Source organism: Vicugna pacos, chromosome 20 (genome assembly GCF_048564905.1).
Source record: "Vicugna pacos chromosome 20, VicPac4, whole genome shotgun sequence".
NCBI classification, from domain to species: Eukaryota; Metazoa; Chordata; class Mammalia; order Artiodactyla; family Camelidae; genus Vicugna; species Vicugna pacos.
This window is the reverse complement of record NC_133006.1, coordinates 26857213-26880683: the sequence shown is the minus strand read 5'-3', so window position 1 is coordinate 26880683 and position 23471 is coordinate 26857213.

Sequence of the window (23471 nt, the reverse complement as noted above, 5' to 3'; positions counted from 1 at the left end):
AGAATGTGAGGTTGTTTCAATGTTGAATAAAAGCAAACTTAATTCATTTCGTAAAGTTAAAGGAAAAAAACAAATTCTTATGTTAAACTCAGGAGATGCTTAAAAAGTATTTGTTAGTATATTTAGTCAGTTTTTGTTTCTTAGTGGAATACACATAGTTGCTGTTAGCTGACTTTTTCTTCTCACTATTATTTTGATATTATTCTGGACTATGTTAGACAAATTGCTTAAAGAGATGAAAAGGGTTCTGCTGCACCAGTGGAAGGAAAATAAAATAAGGTGTAAGTAACACCTGCAAGGTAATGCCTCACAATTAACTGGGAAATAATTATATTGGAAATTAGTGATTCTCTTCAGAGCCAACTTCACTTTCAGAGAAAGAGCTGCAGTCAAGTCTCAAAAAAACAAAGAAACAAATCAAAACAAAACAACAGAAAACAGCATTTAAGTAAGTCATTTATATTCAATGGAATATTAATTGTACCTACTTCAAAATGCTAGTATTAATCTATTAGCCTCAGTTTGTGTAAACTGTTATATGAGAAATCATTAATAAATAGGACTTTTTTTGGTGAGCGATAACTGTTTTTCATTTATTTCAGAAACCCATAGCAAACACTTAGTAAAAGAAATGTAATATTCCACTGGAATCAGACTGTGGAAATACTGGGGGAGAATAGGGGGATTAGAGACCAATGAAGTCAGGAGGAACAAGGACAAATACAGCTTGATGCTAAATCCCAGAAGGGGAAGTAAGCACATTTGATTACTCTCTAAGTGAGTAAATAAGGAGCCCAGGGGTTAAGTGAGCAATCATGCTCTAATGCAATCTATTGTAAAAAAAAAAGTCCAAAAAGTCTTTACTGCTGTGAGTAATACATTATACAAGCATCTAATCTGGAAACAACAGCATTGATAGAATTTAAATGCACAAACTTATATTCAGTGCATAGAGTGAGTTTTCTTTCCTTTTATTTAAACTACAACACACATTAAGAAATGTTTTATTATATGAGCAAAATCACATTCAGAAATATACATGCATACCAAGAGCTAAAAAGAAAGTTTTCAGAAATAATATACCATTTTATGAATTGTATTTTCTTACATGGTACAACTAAACTCATCAGTGTGTTAATCAACCAATATCTGACCATCATATATAAATAACACCCAAATAACATGATCCTGGAAATAAGGGTTAAGCTTGCTGCATCCACTGAAATACAACAATGTTATTACATCCCTGACAGTTTCCCCCTAAAAAAATATGGTAGCAAATCTGGGATTTCCTAAATAAACCGTCTCTCACCTTTGTTCCAGGAATTTTTTTAATGGCCTGCCAGAGTTAGTTGTTCCTATTTAATGGACATTTATGGATTATTTAAAACTTCTGATTCTCCTTAATCTTAGCCATTCAGGTTCTGCTTGGATTCTAGTTGGTATCTATGTTCTTTCTGGGTAATCCAGGATCTCATATTATCTCAAGGGCCCCAATAGGGCCTAAATCCAATAACAAGTGTCCTTACAAGAGACAGAAGAGATGATACACAGATTCCTGGAAGCCACCACAAACTAGAAGGGAAGCATGAGACAAATTCTCTCCAGAGCATCCAGAAACAACTAATTCTGCCAGTACCCGATTTTGGACTTTGCCAGTATTATATGAAAGTAAATTTCTGTTGTTTTAAACTACCCAGTTGGTGGAAATTAGTTATGATAGTCACAAGAAACTAGCACAGTTTAAGAGGATAAAAAGACAAGTTACAGATTCAAAGAAAATAGTTGCAAAATACATATTTGATAAAGGGCTAGTATCTAGAATATATAAAGAACTTCCAAAATTCAACAATTAAAAAACTCAGTCTAATTAGAAAATGGATAAAAACCATGAAGGGACATTTCACCAAAAAGGATATATCAGATGGCAAATAAGCACAAAAAAGGTGTTCAATATCATATGTTATTAGGGAATTGCAAGTTACAACCACAATGAGATACCACTATTATCTCACATCTATTAGAATGACTAAAATACAAAACACTGACAATACCAAATGCTAACCAGGAGATGGAACAACAGGAATTCATTGCTGTTTATAATATAAAATGTATAGCTACTTTGGAAGACACGGTTTCTTACAACAATAAACACTGGCTATTTAATCTGGCAATCATGCTCCTAGGTATTCATCCAAATAAGTTTATATACACATGCACACACATACACAAAATACTTACAGCAGCTTTATTCACAACTGCCAAAAACTGGAAGCAACCAGGATGTTGTTCAATAGGTAAATGGATAAACAAACTATGGTACATCCATGCAATGGTGTATTATTCAGTGATAAAAAGAATGAACTATCAAGCCATGAAAAGGCATGGAGGAACCTTAAATGCATACTGCTAAATGAAAGAAGCCAGTCTGAAAAGACTATCTACTATATGAGTACAACTAATGACACCCTGGAAAAGGTAAAACTATAGAGACAATAAAAAGGTCAGTAGTTGCCAGGTTTTGGTGGTGGTAGGGGGTAGGGATGAAAAAGTGGACAACATAGAATTTCTAGGGCAGGGAAATCATTCTGTATGACACTATAAGCAGATACATGACATTATGCATTTGTCAAAACCCATAGACTGTATAACACAGAGTCAACCGTAACATAAACTATAGACTTCAGTTAATAATATATTAATACTGGTTCATTAATGGTAACAAATGTACCGCATTAATATAAGGGAGAAGAGGTATATGAGAAGCCTTTGTGCTTTCTGTCCAATTTTTCTGCTTTAAACCTAAAACCACTTTAAAAAATATTTTAAAAAGCCAATCCCAAAAGATTACCGACTATAATTCAATTTATGTAACAGTCTTAAAATGACATAAGAAACAGAGAATATATTAGTGACCTAAGAGTTGAGAAGAGGGTGTGGGTGGCAGAGAAGTGTCTGTGGCTATAAAATGGCAACATGAGGGATCCTTGTGGTGAAGGAAATATTCTGTATCTTGATTATATCAATGTCAGTATCCTGGTTGTGATACTGTTTCAAGTTTTGCAAGATGTTACCTTTGGGGGAAACTGAGTAAAAGGTACATAGTATCTCTATTATTTCTTTCAACTGCATGTGAATCTACAATGATCTCAAAATAAAAAAGTTTAATCTAAAAAATTCATAGGATGCAGTTAAAGCCATGCTTAGAGAGAAATTCAGCACTAAACGTTTATGTCAGAAAAGATGGAAGTTCCCAAATCATTAATCGAAGCTTCCCTGTTAAGACATGGTAAAAGAAGAGCAAAATAAGTTCAATCAAGCAGAAAGGAAGAATAAAAATAAGAGGCAAACTCAGTGAGATGAGAAACAGAAAAACAATAGAAAAGTCATTGAAAGAAAAAAGTCTTTTAAAAAGATCAACAATTTAAAAAGTTCTATTGAGAATGAGAGAAGACACAAATAAACAATTTAAGAAATAAAACAGAGGATAAAACAGAGCATTAAAATGATAATAAAGGAATACTACAAGCAATACAAACTAGCAGAATTCAACAAAGATAAATCAGAAAAATTGAATAGTCTTACATCCTTTAAAGAGACTGAAATAGTAACTAAAAATCTTCAGCAAATGAAACCGCCAGATCCAGAAGGTTTCACTGAAGGATCTACCAAATGTTTAAAGAAGAAATAACACTGATTTTATGCAATCTCTTCCAGAAAATAAAAGATTCCCAACTCACTTTATAAGTCTAAAATTACTCTAATACTAATCAGACAAAACAATACAAATAGATTGGTATTCCTTATGAGCATAGATAGAATATTAGCAAATCAAGTCCAGCAATGTATAAAGATCAAGCAATGCAAGACTAGTTCAATATACAAAACCAATCAATGTAACTCACCATATTAACAGTACAAAGAAGAAAAACAACATGATCATATCAGTGAATGCAGAAAAAGCATTTGACAAAATTCACCATCCTTTCCTGATTAAAAACTTTCAGAAGGAATAGAAGAGAACTTTCTGAATCTAATAAAGGACATCTACAAATATCCTGCAGGGAACATCGTATCAATGATGAGAGACTCAATTCTTCCCTGTAAGATCAGGAACAAGGCAAAGACACTCATTTTCACCGTTAAATGCCACTTCATATTGAAGTCCTTCATTGTACAATCAGGCAAGAAAAAAATTAAAAGCATAAGGATGTGAAAGCAGGAAATGAAACTTCTGTTGAAAGATGACATGATGGAAGGGTGCAGAAAATCACAAGGAATCTACCAATAAAACCAAACCAACCCCCTTCCAAAAAAAACCCCCTCAATTTCCTAAAACTAATAACTGCCAGGTAAAGGAGCTAGACTAAAATAATTTTGAAAAATAAAAATAAAATGGGAGGAATCACTCTCCCCAATTTCAAGATTTATTATATATTACAATAATCAGTATTGTATAGTAATAGGAAAGGGATAAATAAATGCATCAATGGACCAGAATAGAGAACCCACAAATAATCCTACACAAATATGGCCAACTGGTTTTTAACAATGATGAAGAAGAAATATAATGAAAGAACAGTTTTTTTTTTCCCAACAAATCTTGCTGGAGCAATAGGCAAAAATATAAACCTCCACCACAGCCTAACACCTTAAAAAAAAATAACTCAAAATGGATGGTAGATTTAAATGTAAAATTTAAAACCATGAAAAAAAGAAGTCTTTGGGATCTAGAGTTAGGCAAAAACTTCTTAGGCATGAAACCAAATGATCCAGAAAAGACTAACACTGGTAAATCTCATCAAAAGTAAAAACTTTTGTTCTGTAAAAGCTCCTGTGAAGAGGATAAAAAGAAACACTACAGACATAAAGAAAATTCATGCAAACCATATATATATATATGACAAAAGGCTTATCTTTGAAGAGACTTTTAAGCTCAATAGTTAAAAAAAAAAACAACAAAAAAAAACAACCAAAGAAACCATCCCACATGGGCAAAAATCACAGACATTTTGCCCAAGAGGACATACAGATGGCAAATAAGCACATGAAAAGATATGTAACATTAATAACCGTTACAGAAATACAAATTATGTCTCTGATGAAATATTAATTTATACCTATTAAGCAAATAAAATTTAAAAAATAGTGACAAAGGTAAAATGCTGGCATGAATGTGGAGAAACTCCTGTCCACATTCTCATCTCTCACACACTGCTGGTGAGAAAATAAAATGGTACAATCACTTTGGAAAATATTTTGGTAGTTTCTTAAAAAACTAAACATATGCTTACCATGTGTCCAGTACTCCCACTACTGAGCATTCATTCCAGAGAAATGAAAACTTACATTTACACAAAAATCTGTGTGTGAATGTTCCTATCAGGGATTTGTTTATTTGTTTTTATTTTGTTTTCTTTGTAATAGTCAAAGCTCAGAAAAAACTAAGATGTCCTTTAATAGGTGGATGTTAAACATGCTGTTGTTTACCCATATCATGGAATATTATTCAACAATAAAAAGGGACAAGCTATAGATACATGCAACAACTTGGATGGATCCCTGGGGAATTATGCTAAAAATGAAGATAAAGCCAATCTCAAAAGGTTACATACTGTGTGATTTCACTTATACAATATCCTCAAGTAACAAAATTATAGCTTATGAATTAGTACTCACTTTCAGCTGGTGTCCTTGACAGTCAGTAGACAGGAAACATTCCTTTGATGAAAGAACTTCAAGCGGCTCTAAATAAAGCCTTTGGCTTTTAGTGAAAAACCCTAGAGCCTTACAGTCTCCTGGGCAGCACTAGAGGCACCGAATTATGCAACTTCGGGTGTTCCCCAGGAGAATTGACCCCACTGTCACAGCTGGGCTTTGTAGCAAACTTGCTTTAGGATCAAGCAAATAAAACTCCTGTTGTAATGTTAACATTTGTGGTCTTCACATTTCTCACCGCCTTTCCGAGAAGCTCACAAACCCCCCCTTAGAGAACCAATACACTGCAACACAACTCCCGCTCCAGTAAACGCTAACGATTTACGCCGACGTGGTGGGAAGGATTTATTTATAGGCCGCATATTCAAATAAGGTTTTGAAACAAACAAATCTGATTGGACGAATGATTATAGTATAATATATGTAGAAGTAGGACTGCCAGTTCGACTCTGGTTGGATAGATGCCTACCTGACATCAGCCAATCAGAACACTAACCACACTCTATCCCCTAGTCAAGTAGATAAAATAGTCTGCGGATACTTCCATCAGCTGTGCCTTAAGTACTGTTATTTGTCTGATTTCTGTGATTTTGAAAGTGGGTAGCAGGTAGGCAAGGCTCATGGCAGAGGTCTATCGTGTCTCCTCCTCCATGGTTGGTAAGAAGCAGGTCTGCTGGGAATGATGGTTGATTTGAGGACTGGCAAACTACGTGGCAGCTACAAGTCTCACATCATCCCACCTGACTGCACAAGTATCACCCAGGACGGGCGTTCAGCCCATTAGCCGAGAAAATCAGCGGCCACTACAACAGAGACAAGTGCAAGGAACATCTCCAGTTAGCAAATCCCAGCAAATAATACGCACTTCCAGGCAAAGGGAACAAACACCAAAGGCCGCGCACAGTTTCTGAGAAAGAGCCGTGACCAGATTCCAAAGAACAATGTACAATATTTCCAAAAAATCAGTCCATTTAGAAGTGTTATCTTGACATCCTTCCTGTAAGTTGTTTGTAACTACTCTGTGAAAACTGGTTTTCCTTGAAACTTAGATTGTCAGTTTTTAATCCTGTTAGGGTGCCCACTAAATTGATTTCAAGGCAGGATAGAATACTGCAGTTTGAAAAATGCTGGAATAATTATACAGAGTTACAGCCAACAGAACTGCTCTCCAGGGCCAGTGATTGAACCCAAAGTTGGGGAAGCGGTCTGAGCTGAGCAGGTGAAAGGACTTCCCGAAATTTTCAGCTCTGCAGCTTGAACACACTTTTTCTTTCTTTTATTGAGGGTGTAAATTAGACTGGATTGGCTAAAGGAGTATTCCCTGTCTCTTGGGAAAGATTGAGAAGAAAGGTGAAGTAAGGGGGAACAACAATAACAAAGAGTTTGGAAGTTTGAGGTGGGGAGATACTTAGCAACTGTGCTTGTTCCAAAGGCTCTTACCATTTCAGGTGTCCCAGTCTACTTAACACTATCACCTTCCACTTTTGTCTCTCTCTTTTAAAACGCTGTTTCAGTTTGACTTCTGTCACTTGCAAGAGGCTGTGTTTGACAAATCCAAGCCAAAACTAACTCAGCACAATGAAAATTCCACATCTATTAGCATACTTAATAAATATATTCTGCCCTAATTCTGCCCTTCCTTTTTTTTGTATTAACAACACTGGTGTCTTTGCTCTTAATCATTATCTTTTATTGAAAGGGAAGTGAAAATCAGAGTGGGAAAGAAAGGAACCTAATGGCACTGAACCCACTCAAAAGCTTTTAAAGTAAATGGTGGAAGTGGATAGTCAAGTAGAGTCTGAAGTGATGCCTGACATTTTCAGAGAGATCTGTGGATATTAAAAAAAAAAAAAAAAAAAGAAGGAAAGAAAGAAAGAAAAGGAATTCCTCTTGCTTTTGTCTCCAAGCTAAGGTTAGAATTCTGAGGCTGTTGAACTAAGAGAAGGAAAGTTTAAGGGAAACAATTTTATCTTCTAATAGGCGGAGGCTCAGAGGACAGACCTTATAGTTAGGGTCAAGGGCTGGAGTCCTGACTCTACCCTGTACAAGCAAGTTACTCAGCCTCTCTGTGAAATAAGGATAGTGACAGTACTTCTGTTGTAGAAATCTGAATCCTGTCGAGAGACCACGCAACACTCAGGGGGTCGGAAAACTCAGGTTTATCATGCCGGCAGGCCCAGAGGAGTTAACACTCCAAGCTCTGAACCCTGACTGCAGCTTTACACAGGCTTTTATGGGGTTTTAGGTTTCAATTAAGTTTGTGCCATATGCAAATGAGGTATTAGAAATGGGCCAATCAGGAGTGAGCTTTTGGGAACCAATGGAATTTTAGGGGTAAGTTTTGTTTTCCTAGAAGCAAGCCCTTTTACAGAAGTGCAAAAGAAAGAAGGCAATGGCCCTGCCTGGGAGGTCTTGCTGGTCCCTTTGTGGGTTTTGCCTCTTCACTTCATAGATTTGGTGTGAGTATTAAAAGTATAACTGTATGTAAAGTGCTTCTGAACATTGACTGACTCATAGCAAGTGCTGTATAAGTGCTCTCTAAAGGAGCATCAGAAAGGAAGAAAATGGAAGCCCAGGAACCAGAGAGTGAAGGGCACACTCTATCTGTAGGCAACAGGATAATAGGATTCTCTTAAAGAAAACCCAAGAGAATCAGTGAAAAGCAAAGGAATTCAGTAGTCAGGATATAAAACTAAGACAAAAATCAATAGCACTAATTATAAACTATAATCATTTAGAAGATGTATAAAAAGGAAAAGATCAAATTTTCAAACGAAACAAAATATGTGAAATGTCTCGGAGTAAACTTAATAAGAAATCTGCCTACATGAGAAAAACTTTAAATATTCCTAAAGGAATCAAAAGTAGATTTAAATAAACAAGGACGCATCCTACATTTGTGGACAGAAATGACATAACATCCTAAAGATATCAAATCCAGTGTAATCCTATTTATTTAACAAGATGAAAAGAAGGTTCACAGGGGAGAAAAAGGCAAATACTCATTTGTAATCAAAATAAAGGGCAAATTAAAACTACACAGGGTATCAATTCTTGCCTATAAGATGGTCAAAAATTCTACAACCCACCCAGTTGACAATACTAAGGAGAAATGGGCACACATAGACATTGCTGGTGGGAGTGTAAAATGATGTATTACATATTGTGAGAAAATTTAGTAATATCTAACAAAGCAACATGTCTTAACTGTGGATCCAGGAATTCCATTTCTAAGAATCTACCCTGAAAATGGGATTCTACATATATGAATTATCAAAAACGTACCAGGTTGCTCAGGCGGCATTATTTGTAATATTTTACAAAGACGAAGTAATGTTAATGTTCATCCATAGGGGAAAGGTTGAATAATCTCCAGGACAGACTCATATGAGAGTACCTGGGGAGCTACAAAAATGAATGAGAATCATTCATCTTCATGTGCTGGTAGAGAAAGAATTCTGTGATATACTGTGAAATGAAGAAAGCAAGTTAGAAAAATTGCATATTGAGTGCAAATTTTAGGTAAAAGGAGGGAAATTTTGAACAATGTTCGTGTTTCACAGATTCAAGAAATAAAATTAAATCAAAGGGAAAATAAGCAAATTCTGAAAATGAAAACAAACTGACATGAAAGAAGCTAATTGTGTATCATATTGGTAACATGAACGCACAAAGAATGGATTATTTTCAGTGACTTTTGAACACAGTTCTCTGATGATACATTCTTAATGAGATGCCTTCTGTTTCCATCAGAATTAAAAAAAAAAAAGAACAAACTCAACAAGTTAGGAAAATTTTAATCTCAGGTTTTGTAAACTAATCCCAGGTTTTGTAAATTAATAGAAAAATGAAGCAGCTTCTATGGGGTTTAATGAGCTAGAATTACTCTGAAATCAAAACCACAGGAAGACTTGAAGCTAATCTCAATATTTTATATATAAAATCCAAGCAAGTAACTTATTAAGGATAAAATACATTGTGAGACTATATGGTTGAACCTTGGAATGCCAATATACTTAAGGACTTAAAATATCTTTCATCCACTCATTAAACGAGGGCCACTGAACATGCAGATGTGACAGATACTGCTCTTGACCCTGGGGGTAAACCAGACAATATTTCAAGGAGTTTATTGATATGGAAGTGAACAAATAAATGAACCAGATAATTTCAGAAAATCACAAGTGCTCTAAATAAAACTGTTGCTATAGCAGATAATATATACAAAAGTTATGAGAACTACTGGGTTGAGAGTCTTGTTCAACAGAGAAAGGAAGATGAGACGTTTTCCAAGGAGAAGGCTGTTTGAGACAGGCCTAGATGAGAGTCACTAAATGCCATGCAGAGGAAAGGGCAAGACCCACTGAGGGAGATAGAAAAGCATCATCAAATGCTATAAATCATCAAAGGCACTGAGGTGTGGCCAGAATGGCTTCTCTGAGTAATGAAGAGTCTAAGATAACTAGACATCATAGGCACACAGTGGGAAGATATGTTTGGATGGCAGCTTGGGGACAATGGACACAAACCTTTGTGTGGGATGCTAAAGCGACTGGAACCACTAATCAAAAGAGTAGATGTTCAAAGCTTCTGTGTATGAGAGTGAAGTGGTCAGATGCGTGTTACTGAGAGACTGTTGGCACCAATGGGGTTGGACTGCAGTGGGGGGATAGTGAAGTTTGAGGAAACACACCTATGCAGTTTGCTTGAGCCAGATACTTGGGATTCTCTTAAGAACTGAGTTCTGTCCCTAATCCTTACAAGTCATCATCCACAGAGCCAGTGTTGTGATGGAGCAGGCTCCAGGGAGAACAAACCGACTTGCAAGGGTCACCAATTAAATTTGGGGGAATTTTGCAAGCTGGTTGTTAAACACCACCATTATTAAAAATTAAGTTATATGTCATTACATTTAAATAAATTTAGAACAGGTGAAAATACACAGCACTTCCAAATTATTTGCCATTTACTATTATCTATGCCCTTGAGGTTATTTTCATCAATTCTATCTGAGTGATAGAATGCCATTTAATGGCATTCTATTGTGCTTCTTTTTCCAACTCTGATTCAGAGATGTGCTAGTAGCTGGAAGTCAGCCTGGTGGTGTTTTTTACATCATGGAAATCAGCAAATGCTATAAATCAGGACTTTACTCATTATTTTGTTGATAAGATTTATGATTTATTGATTATCTAGGTTTAAGAACATCTTGGAGAAAATGTGGATTAAACTTAAAAGTGTGATGTATCTGTAGCTTTTACACTGTGAATAGCCCCAAATATTAAGGAAACTTTTTTTCAGTATTCAAAAACTGTTATCTAAATTAAAAAAAAAACCCTAATTAGGGGGAAGGAGATAGCTCAGTGGTAGAGTGCATGCTTAGCATACACAAGGGTTCAATCCCCAGTACCTGCTCTAAAAATAAACAACTAAACCTAATTACTTCCCCTCCAAAACTAAACAAAAATTAAAAAAAAAACAGCTATTATCTGATTCAGCAAAGTAGTCACTCATGTCATTGACATCTGAGCAATGTTCTGACATACTTTTTTCTTACTTGGGGAAAGTGAAAAAAAAAAGAATCAAAATTATGTCAGGACTATATTCATTGATCAGTGGTGTGAGTGACTTCTATGATGAAATGGAGAGTAATCAAAGAGTTATTTGCTGTCTAATTTTATGACACTATTGTTGGCAGTAAATTTATAAAGGTGGATAGTATATTTTGCAAGAAATAGCAATTCCTTTGAAATTGTAGGTATAATCTGAAAATCAAGGAAGCAATTTGGCTTAAAATTTATTTCTAAAACTATGTAAAACATTTAACAGAATTTGTTACACTAACCCTTGAGTGATAATCATGAGTTTTATTAACATATGTATGCATATATATATGTATGTTCTGTTGTCTATTTGTTTTTCTCTCATAGCCAGTTTTTCAACATTTACCAGCACATCACTGTCTATAACTCTCACTTCATACATTTAAGAGTGGCCCCTAAATGAAAAAGGTACAGAGGACAATGAGAGGCAAAGGAATTCTTTCAACATTCACTTGTTCTTTTTTTTTTTTTTTCCTTTGTAGGGGGAGGTAATTAGGTTTACTTACTTAATTTTTAGAGAAAGTACTGGGGATTGAACTGAGGACCTCATGAATGTTAAGCATCCACTCTACCACTTAAGCTATACCCTCTTCCCAACATCAACTTGTTCTTTGGTCTCAAATCTTGGTATGTGTCCTGAGGGGATGGGGGCCAGATTATGGGGAAAACTCCTTTTCCTCGCACTATAGAAAACAGAGAAGAAGGAAAACTTGCTCGTTATTCCCATTCTAAATCTAGAGGCTTTTTATGAGGCTCCTGATTTTTTCTATCTCAGACTTATAGAATAACAATCATCAAAATAACAAAAACAGATAATCTGGCCTCTTTCCAGAAAGGCTGGAAAAACACTAGAGACCAAAACACATGGGCACCATGAAGGCACTTTTTAGTTTGTCTCTCTAGAGCTACTCCTTTATTGAAAAATTGCGTCTCCCATACTCCCTCCAGTTAACACAAACTCAGAGGCTTTCTAGAAGCAATGCCATTGCACAAGACTGCTTCAGATGTATTAAAAGATATGCCTGGAAATAAATTCACATGTTTGACTTAAAGACAGAGGATTGCTCATGAGAAGATTTTGCAACCTTAATAAAAAGTAGAATTAATTGTAGTCTACCTGGTGAACTTAAATGTTTACCACATCTGCAAATAATAAATTCAACAAAAATGTCTTACCAAGTGAACTGTGTGATTCAGAGCCACTAGCATATCAACATAGTTAATTACAGCTATTATTTTGGAAACTTAGTTGTTCTGAAAATACTTTGGTTTCTGATGATCTTTAATTAGTTTATCTGCAGCTGGAGTCCTTGATGACTGCCTCATGAAGTTCCTCCCCAGAATCCAAAGATGATTCAATCCTGGGACATCCATAAAGGTGACTCACCAAGTTAGTAAGTCAATACTGATAAAGCATTATATTCATAACAACAGTTCCTAAAAATGCATTTGAAAATATTCTCTATAGGTACTTTAAATAATAAAAATTTTAAACACACCTGTCAGAATGGCTATCATCGAAAAGACCACACAAATAACAAATATCAGTGAGACATGGAGAAAAGGAAACCCTAGTACACTGTTGGGAATGCAAATTGGTAAAACCGCTATGGAAAACGGCATATTATTTTGAATTAAAGTTACTTGAGAAACAGTCAGTGGAAAAAAGATTTTAAATAACCACTCTGATCTCCTACTTTCTCCTGGAAAGCAGGAAATGACTCTCCCATGTGAAGCTATTCTCTCTGAACCAGGAGGATAGACTGTATCACCAGAGTTAGGGAATTCAAAGCTAAGAAAACTGTATAAACAAACTTTGTTATTTCTACATTAGTCTGCTACCTCAAGAACAAGCCCCTTAGTTTTGTTAAACCTTCACAAATAATTGTTTCTTTCCCTAAAAGTGATATGTAAATAGTCTGCTTTGGTCACTTCAGGGGGTTCCATTTCCATGAGACTTCCATGAATATGAATTAAACTGGTGTTTTTTTTTTCTCCTGTTAATCTGTCTTGTGTCAATTTAATTATTAAATCAACCCAAAGAACTCAAGAAGAATAGGGGGAAATTTTCCCCTCTGGCAGTGCTAAAAATAAAAAGCCCCAAAATCTCCCAAAATTACATTAAATTCAAAATTTGCTAAATAATTAATACTTATTTCACATTTAAAAAGTATTCAGTAAAACATGCCTAATAGGATTCTTAACATGTGGGCCAAATATATCTCAACTGAAAGCCCAATATCATGTATGATGGTGAAATACCAGTTCCATTCCTAAGAGAGTCAGGAATGTGACAAGAAATCTTTGTATTAACCGTCATTATTTGATGACATTTTGTGATATATTCAGGACTATTAGTCAAAGAGTTCCAAGGAGCTGATTTATTGCACTGAGTATAGAGAAACATCTAAAGAAAGAAATAAAAACAGAAATCCAAATATGTATTGTCCATTACTGTTTAAAAAAGCTCCTTTTAAACTATGAAGCTATGAAGTAAAACAAAGTAACCCATAGACCTATTAATTATCATACATATACAAAAGCTGCAGCGATTTGGGACAAACAACAAAAATGTGCAGTGGTGCTGTGAAACAAAGTCTAAAGCTCCCTAAGATAGGATTAACTAATAAGATTAGAAGAAATGACATAATTTGATAGTGAAGAATAATCAAACTTTTGAGTCAGTTGTTCCTTGAATTGAGCACATGTGCCCTCTCTCCCTCGTGTGTGTGTGTGGTGGGGGGCAGCTGCAGTTTTGGGTTTTTTTCCTCCCCCTGAAAAAATAAAGGCAAAGAAATTCTGGAAAATGTAGGGAGAAAATTGAGCACACAAGACAAACTATGATCCAAATGGTTCAATATTTAGTAATATACAAAAAGACAAGTCTGTGGTTGTATCAGTAGATCCAGTCAGGATAAAGAAACCACATAGTTATTTGAATAGGGAAACTTTAATATAGAGAATTAACCCAGGGAATTAGAGCTGGAGTAAGGACTCAGGGGACTGGCTAATAAGAAGTAAAATTAACTCTAAATAACAGAGGAATAGTAGCGGTAAGGGGCATTTTCTACCTGTAGGGACAAACGACTGAGATCCAGACCTTCTTGGAGAGGTCACGTGTATAGCTCATGGATGGCAGATACGTTGCCATGGTTTTGCATAATTTGATGAAAATCTAGCCTCAAGAACAGATGAAGGCAACTGAAGAGATGAAGTTTGGAGTTCAGAGGAAGGGCATGTAAGGAAAGGAGACTACATAGGATTACCTTGGGAATGAGTTTAGACAGGGAAGAAGTTCAAGACAGAGTTCTGGGGGTAGGGAAGGGTGTAGCTCAGTAGTAGAGTGCATGCTTAGCATGCGCAAGGTCCTGGGTTCAATCCCCAGTACCTCTGTTAGAAATAAATAAGTAAATAATAAACCAAGTTAACTTTTCCAGCCCAAAAATTAAAAAAAAATTTTTAAAAAGAACAGAGTTCTGGGTACACCAACATTAGAGGTTAAGGAAAAGATGATGATTCAGCAAAAAGGACTCAGAAAGAGCAACCAATAAGGCATGAGAAAAATCAGACTTGACTGACATGAGACAATCAAGTGAAACAAGGAGTGAGTGATGAAAGCTGTCAAGCCTTGACAGATAAGGCCTGAGAAGTGACTACTGGATTTGCCAGCATGGAGCTCAGTGATGGCTTTGCCAAGTGCTCTCTTGTTGCTAGCAGGCTCAAGAAAGAATGACTTTGTATGGAATATAATCTATAAAAATATCAAATTACTATATATACACCTGAACTATTGTAATATTTTAAGTCAACCACACTTCACTTTAAAAAGAGAGAGAATATGATGTAAGGAAACACCACAAGTACATGTGAGTCTTATGAAATGTTTTGCTACAAAAGGGAACAGAATCACAGGGAGTCAATTTTCACATAAAACTCAGTGGCCTTTGTGCAAATAGGTATAATCAGAAAACCACAAAAATCATTCAAGTTAACCAAAATATATTAGGTCTCCACTGTGTGGAGAGCCCAGTTCTACTAAACAGGAGGATGATGGAGAGAAGACTAAAAAGGACAATACATATCCCATCCCCATGAGGAATACAATAACCCTGAAAGCTCCTATAGAGTGGCAATGCTTAGACAAGGAGCATGGGGTGTCAGGCTTCTACAAGACGGTGCACTGATTCTGAATAAAAGATCAAGGAAGATGGAAGTGACCTTGTCTGGATTTGAAGCATGAGGAAGATTTAACAAGCTTGATCTACTTGTCAGTGAAACAATGAAAGTTAAAAGTTAAACCACTGAGCCAATAAAATTCTCCACTTTGGCAACGTAAGTGCCAAAATTTTGGGGTAATCATTTACCTCTGGGGATTAGGAAATTTTGAGAAGCTGAGAGAAATTTATTTGAATGGAATGAGGATCCTGCACTCCACCTCCCTCAGGTTAGCGTTCAGTTTTTTGCTCTTAATATTCTGCTTTTGAGATGATGGCAATGGGTTTTTTTCCATAGACAGTAACTTAATTTGTTGTTTTGGGGTGGAGATTGTGGGGTTCGGGAAGATAACTCTTCTTTCCTTAGATAATTCTGAAAAATGAGAGAGGATGTCACTTTTTCCTAAAAAAAAAAAAAAAAAAAAAAAAAAAAAGCCCCAGAATGCCAAGAGAAACAACCCTGAGAATACAATCATCCAAACGGATGGCTGCAGAGACCTGGAGGCAAACCAGCAATTTTAAACTATCTTTTTTAGGGTTAATATCACCCAAATATTGGAATTATAGTAGATGCCTTGCAGCTTAAGATTCATAAATTGTGCTTGTTTTTTAGGGGGGTGCATTAATTAAAAAAAACATTGATCACATCTATGGTGAGATACTAAGTGTAAACTCTGGCAGAGGAAGATTTTCATCAGCGCTAAAAAGATCAAATAATCAAAACAGACCAGATATGTCCAAGTAATTTATATATGGGGAAAAGTAAAACAAAATGAAGTCCTACTTGGCTTTGGAAAGTACTTAATGAGTAAGGAGTTTGGGGCAGACAACTTTTATTTGGGGGCTATGAGTAAGAGCTACAAACTGTTTTTGTATGGAGGAAATGCTTAGTGCTGAGACCAGGCAGAGATAACATTAATAGCACTGCATGGTACCTTAGGGAAAAGTCTCATTCTACACTGAACTAGTGAATGGCAGAAGAGCAGGATATATCTAATGCAAAGGTAATAGACACAGAAACAGCCTTGGCCGGAGAAACATAGGAAATTGATATAAGAATGACCCGCCCAGTTTCTTTTCAGGTTCTTCCTCATTTACATGGTCTCTAAATAAATAAAGTTGATAACTTTCAAATTTATATTTCTACCTGGGTCCTCTGTCTCAAGCTACAGACTCATAGACACAAGGCCTACTGCACAGTCTTCCCTTCTGGGTCTAACAGGCACCTGAAATCCAACGTGTCCAAAGCAAAACTCTTATTTTGCTTCTGGAAACCTGGTCTCCTCTAGCTCATTCGCCCATCTCCACTGAGCACAAAACCATTCACTCATTTGCTAAAGTCATAAATCTAGAAGTCTTCAATGATCATTCCCGCCTTTTTCTCATCCCGCTATCCACCTCACTAGAAATTCTTCTTGGCTCTAGCTTCAAAACAGATCCTCAATTGGATCTTTTGTGTCATGACCAGCATAACTCAGACAACATCAACTCTTGAATAGGTGACTACAACAGCCTTTTCCCAAGTCTCTTGGTTCTTAGTCTTGTCTCTTATAGACCACATACCCCACAGCAGCCAAGGTAAATCCAATCCCCTTACTCAGCCCATAGGATCCTACGTGGTGTGGTCCCTGACTACCACTTTGATCTCCTCTCCCACTGGTAACCTCCTCACCCACTCTGCACTGGCCATGTTGGTCAAACTTGCTGGTCCCTTTGTCTGGAATGTTCTTGTTCAGAGCTGCTTCCTTCTCATTATTCCCACTGCAATTCAGATATAACTTTCTCATAAACCAGGTAAAGTCATTAGATTTGGTAAAGTAATTGTCCTTTTCTCAAGATGCTAATTACTTAGTCGCTGTCCCTGCTACTCTCATTTTCTTCATGGCATACGTCACTGTTAACTTCTTTCTTTTCACTTTGTGACCATCCTGGAGACTTTGCTGGAGTTAACAAGGCAGTAGAAATTGGCAGTGGAGGGTGAAGGTAGGACAAACTGATGCAGCTGGGGACACGATGCTGGCATTATTGCTGGTTACTAGAAAAACTAGCAAATGCTTCTGTAGTAATAAATATAGAGAAGGGGCAATTTAATGAGAACTAAGTTCTTCAGTCATAAATGCAAGAGAAAGAGCTAAGGTAGCAGAACATCCTATTTATGGGGTCAAAAAATATTTACTGAATCAATAAATGAACTAGTGGTCAGTGAACTCTTAGGCACTGGCACACTAGAAGAGTCCTTATAGGTATAACCCTGTGGGAAAATGTTATTCTGAAAGCTATGTCTTCAATTCCTGTGACTGCTATAATTCTATCAATTCAGTTAATTGCCCTAAGGTGTAAACAGATATGATAAGCAAATTACTTTTACAGCAGAAAATTCAGTCCCTTCTTATGACAGGTTTCTTTTCAGTTACCAGAGCCAATTTTGCCAATGAGCAATGATTTGGATTAATTCAACTTTCAGTGTGTTTCTGGATTCCAAGGTGGACTGGAGGGCTCTTTGTTCTATAATATTTGTGCTTTTGAACGATGTAATGCAGCAACTGTTCTGTTAGTTAACCACTACCAAGTTTAAGTGAGACGTGCACAGACATTATGTAATGTTTCCACTTACAGTTAAAAACAGTATCATCAAGGAATCAGATATCTACTTGCTACGATAATAATGAAAGTAGTACTCCATAGAGAGAAAGCGGAAACAATTTTATTTCACCAACAACCCCTGCCCTGCCCTACTTCCCTTTACATCTATACGGCCCCATAACTTTTCTGATTATTTTCAGAGAGCAAAAAATCCATTGGTTGTTTTCAGCCTCCAAATAATCTCATGTTATAACTGATAGCTCCAGTCTGATGAAAAGCACAAAACTCCAGACATCACCTAAAATTAGAGTTTCTCCCCATCTGCAGCTCGGGTTGAAGGAAGATGGTTCATTTGGTTTGACTTACTCTCTTTCTCTGTCAGCTCCTTCCCTCACCCTGCTTGCTAGCTGAGGCTTCTGATCCCTCTAGGGCTGGTGGTTAGGGAGATATGGGGTGGTTGGTAAGAGGCAGGAAATGTGGTTTTTAACCAGGACTCATGTGACCTGGCATTGGTGCTTTCTGGGCTTGAGTGGGTGTTCAGTGCTAATCTTTTGGAGAGTTCTACACTGGGGACACCCATTGGTCTCCCCCATGTCACAGGTGATGCATATCCACTGCTCAGCTCTTACTGTTCCTTCCTCAGCTGTTGGGCATACTTCAGTCAGTCCACCCCACTTTTTTGGGGTCATGTGGCCTCTCAAGACAGTTCTTTTGGGCAGGAATTTAGTAGGCTATAAACTGGATCTCTCCTGAGAAGTCTATATCTAATTCAGAAGGACCTGCAGGCCTTTGTCCAGGCATCTTTGCACTTGCTGCTGTGGGAGGTCTGTGTGCCATGGGCCTTTCTCTGCTCTACAGCCCCAGGCTAATAGTCACAGCCCCATGCCCTTAGATTCTGAGGCATGTGTCACTCACCAGCCCCCTTTTCTCTCTCTCACACACATACAGGCACACATACAACACAACCTCCCGGGGACATAAGCTCTGGACGACCCCCTTGCAGGTAACCATCATCGTTTGATTTGAAATAATGGACGGTACCCTCTTCCCCTCTTTCACAGAGGCAGGGTGAACAAGTGATGGAGCATACTAGCAACTTTCTCTAAAGACATTCTCTCAGCTTCTTTATCTCAGTCAGTGTGTGCCCTCAGCTGCCTCGTCCTTCTCAAGTCTCTTCCATCACTTTGGAATGAAGCTTACTGTTTTCTTCTCAAAATAGGATAGCTTCAGTCAAACTGGAGTCATAACAGTCCCATGTAAACATCCAGTTGTACCTGCACACACACTTTACCACACACACATACACAGGTGTACACACTTCCTGAAGGTGTCAGTCAGGATGAAAGATTCCTACACTCCACACATTGTGACCCCAGTTTCTTCTGACAGCTTTCTGTTGTTGTAGTTTTAAATGTATTTTTAAATCACAGTAGTTATTCACAAATGCATTATTGTTGTAATGCATTTAAACACCACAGATCAAATTAAATTCCTGTGTGGCCACTCCTTCCCAAGGGACTGACACTCTGCATTCCCTTCTATACAGATGACCAGTGTTGTTAGATCCATGCATCTTAATTTGAAAACCAGAGCTCAGGACAATGTAGATGAGAGCTGTCATTGTCTCAGTGTTGTAAATTTTCTTTTCATAATTTTCTATTCACTTTTAAACACATAAATTACATAATGGAATATTATGTGTGGGTGTGTTTTACTTTATTATCTTGTACTTACTATTCTACAACTTGCTTTTTTCACCCAATATATCTTCTAAATCTTTATATGCTTTTTTATATATATATATATATATATATCCAATTGATTCTTTTTTATGACTGTATAGTATCCCCAAATTTACATGTACTTTTCTTAACTATTCAAATATTAACAATCATTAGTTGTTTCTGATATTTTACTTTTACAACTATTGTTACAAGGAGTGTCTTGGGACATACTCTTTGTGTGGCTGTGCAGATGTCATGAAGCAGAAATACTAAGTGGAAGGATGCAGTTTGACAACCTTAAACAACAGTTTATTTACTCCCACTTTTGCCTAAACTCAGTGATGAAAGTCTCTTGCATATTTATGAAAGCTGATGGGTGAGAAATAGTAAGGTACTGTTCTTTTAACTTCCATGACCTTTGTAGTAAGGCAGAGTGCACTTCCCCCTGTTTGTTCTTCGTTTATATTTATGTATTGTTCTGATGGTTACCTACTCTTCCCCCATTTTCCTGTATTTTTGTCTTTTTCTATTATCTTGAAGAAGTTTAAAAAGCACCACTCTCTTACTGGATTTCATACTGAAATTTCTCCTTTTCTGTCAATGACTTTTATGGCAGCTATTGCTATACATAAGTCTTATGCTTTTTGTATCCTGCAGTATCCTTATGATATATCTAGATGTAGATTTAATTTCATTTCTCTGGTTTGAGACTCACTGTGATTCCTGAATCTGAGAAATCTTGAGTTTTATCTATTCTGAAAAATTTTGATTCATTATTTCTTAAAGAGACATGAGAACACAGAACTGGAAAGAATATTATGATCTATTAAGGCAATCCAGGCCAGATCCCTCATTTTAGAGAAGCAGAGACGTGACATTCCCAAGACCACACATCTGGATGGTGATCGAGTCTGGACAACAAACCAGGTCTCCTGAACCCGAATCTAACTCTTTTTCCACCAGACGTTTTCTCCTAATTCTTAGAAGAATTGGGGCCATGCCATGTATGATATGGGACACTTTTCTCTGTATTCTTTTACTTCAGTAGGTAAACGCCAGTCCCTGAGAGAAGAGAACCAAAATGTCCACTACAGTAGAAGCTGAGGTCACAGGGGAAGGTATTGTCAATGATGGCAATTTAAACACAGCTCAAGCGCGTACCTCCAGGAAAGGTAAAACCATGTACTGGGGTGTGAATAAAACTGGGATCTATGTCACCTCATCTTCCCTTTGGTAATATATAGCATCTTCTTGCTACAACTAATTGCCAAGAATTCTATATAGCTGTAAAGCATTTTTACTGAGAATTACTTCATTTCATGCAAGAAACCTTGAAGGACAGGTAGGTATCAAGATATTATTTATAGATAAAGAAAAAATTCAGAGTGGACGCTAAGTAGACAATACAGAAGCCAACCTTGGCTTTTCTGATTCTAAATAAGCATTCCATTAGATCTTTCTGCTAATATTAGATCCAGACCTGCCTCAAGGAGAAAGGCTTTTTCTTTATACCATATCGTAGAAGTCAATTTTCCTCCTCCCTTTCAGGTATATTACAATGTAGTGCTTTTCTATAATATGTCATAAGGGAAGCTGCTGAACACCTTATTTTACCCTAAACTCTTAATGACTTATAACTATGTATATTAATTCTCTTAAGGATGTAGGCTTTTCATAAGACAATGCCTTTAAAAAGTAAAACACTAACCAAGATGGAATGTTTTGCAAGACTCAACATTTTAGCCAGTATGTTTGCTGGGAAGTGAACAGGCCTTAAGGAAAAGAGGATTCACCTAATCTTACCCATCAAAGAGGAAATCTGGAGACATGCATTCAAATATTCCCCCTACAATTAACTACCATTTGATATGGAATGAATACTGCTCCATTGCCTCAGCTTCCCCTTCTGTAAAGTGGAAGAGTTTGTATCTCTAAAGATCCCATCCATTTCTAAATATTTAGGAGTCCATTGGACTATATACTATTAGCCAAATCCTCCTATCTTCTCTTTTTCTCTTAAAATCAGTAATACAGAGAACTTACATATAAAAATTTTCCATGGCACAATATAGCATATTGAGTAAGAGTACAGATTAGACGCCAGACTGCCTGTGTTTGCAGTCCTGATTTTGCATTTTATGAGCTGTGTGACCTTAGGCAAATCACATAAACTTAGGCAAATTACTTAAACTTTGTGACTCAGTTTCCTAATTTGCAAAAATGAGATGATGATAAGAGCATATACCTCACAGGATTTCCATGAGGACTAAACTAGTTATAATATGTAAACCATTTAGAACAATGCCTGGCACATAGTAAACATTGTATAAACTTTAGCTCTCATTATTATCTCTCACACAGTGCCCCTCCTCCACCCACTTTTTGGCAGTCATGGGAACTCTCCATGATAATTTGTCAAAAGTGGGACTCATATGGCCTTTCCAGTTTTTTCCACAGTCTTCTAGGGCACCCCACCCCACCATGCTGCTTAGTCCTCTGGTGACTACCCCTTAACCCCAGTCTGTTATTACAAGTGGCATTATGCTAATAATATTAATCCTTTTTTGGCTACGTCTCCTCCCACCTGATAAGGCAGAACCTCAACTACTCCTCAAAGTCCCACCTGGTTATTTTGTTGGATCTCCAAGTATTTTTCATAAGTGCTTATGAATAAACTTTGCTGGCTTTCCAACATCAGTTTTCCCCTCACCTCTCTTTCTCCGGTCCATACTCACTGAGCACTGCTGGGTCCTCTGTATCACACCCTCAGGACACTGCTGGGGTTTTCTCTCCATACTGGTACCCCTAAAGGCTACTGATATCTTTGCTGGTCATGGCTGTGCATCTAAGACACTCACTGAATCAAATCCAGGAGTTCCATGGCATGTGAGGAAATGCCCCCTCCCCCATTATATGTCACATCTGGCCATGTGGTCACATAATAGAGTTGCTTATGCTCTTCTATCTCTAGAGAGGCTGGGTGAAAAAAGCTGGACCTTCAGGTTCTGCTGGAAGATTCTTCTGTCAATCCCTGGAACTTACCAAGAGTATTGCTACACAACAGGGAGCAGTGCTGGCCACTTCAAGCATTTGATCCCTTGCAGGAGCCAGGAAATGGGGCACCTACATGCCTTGAGGACAGGGATCACTTATTATACCTCTGGGATCTCTCTCCAGGGATATTCAGTCAGTCCTGCCAGCTGTTGTCAAACTAATGTATCTAGACTCAACCCCAGGGGTAACCCCAGAGTTCCCCTGGATCACTGGCAAATTCTGTGCAAGCCTAGATTACAGTATCAAGATGAAGTTTAAATACTTCTATAGTCTAACCTAGCCTACCTTTCAAGCCTCATCTCCTCCCATTTTAATCTGCCATGTTCCTTGGTTGTATATGGTACTGAAAGCCACCCCAGCTGCCCAAGTCAGTCACTTGGGGATCATTTCCAACAACTTCTGTCTCTTACTATCAGTATCCAATCAGTTGCAGCTTCCAGCCAATTCTCTGTCTAAATCCACTTCATTCCATTCCGGCTTTCATCAGCTCATACCAGGACCCTGCCTGGAAAACTCTGCTTAATGCTTACTCTGACCAATTCCAATTTCACACATTCTTTAAGTCTCTGCTTGAG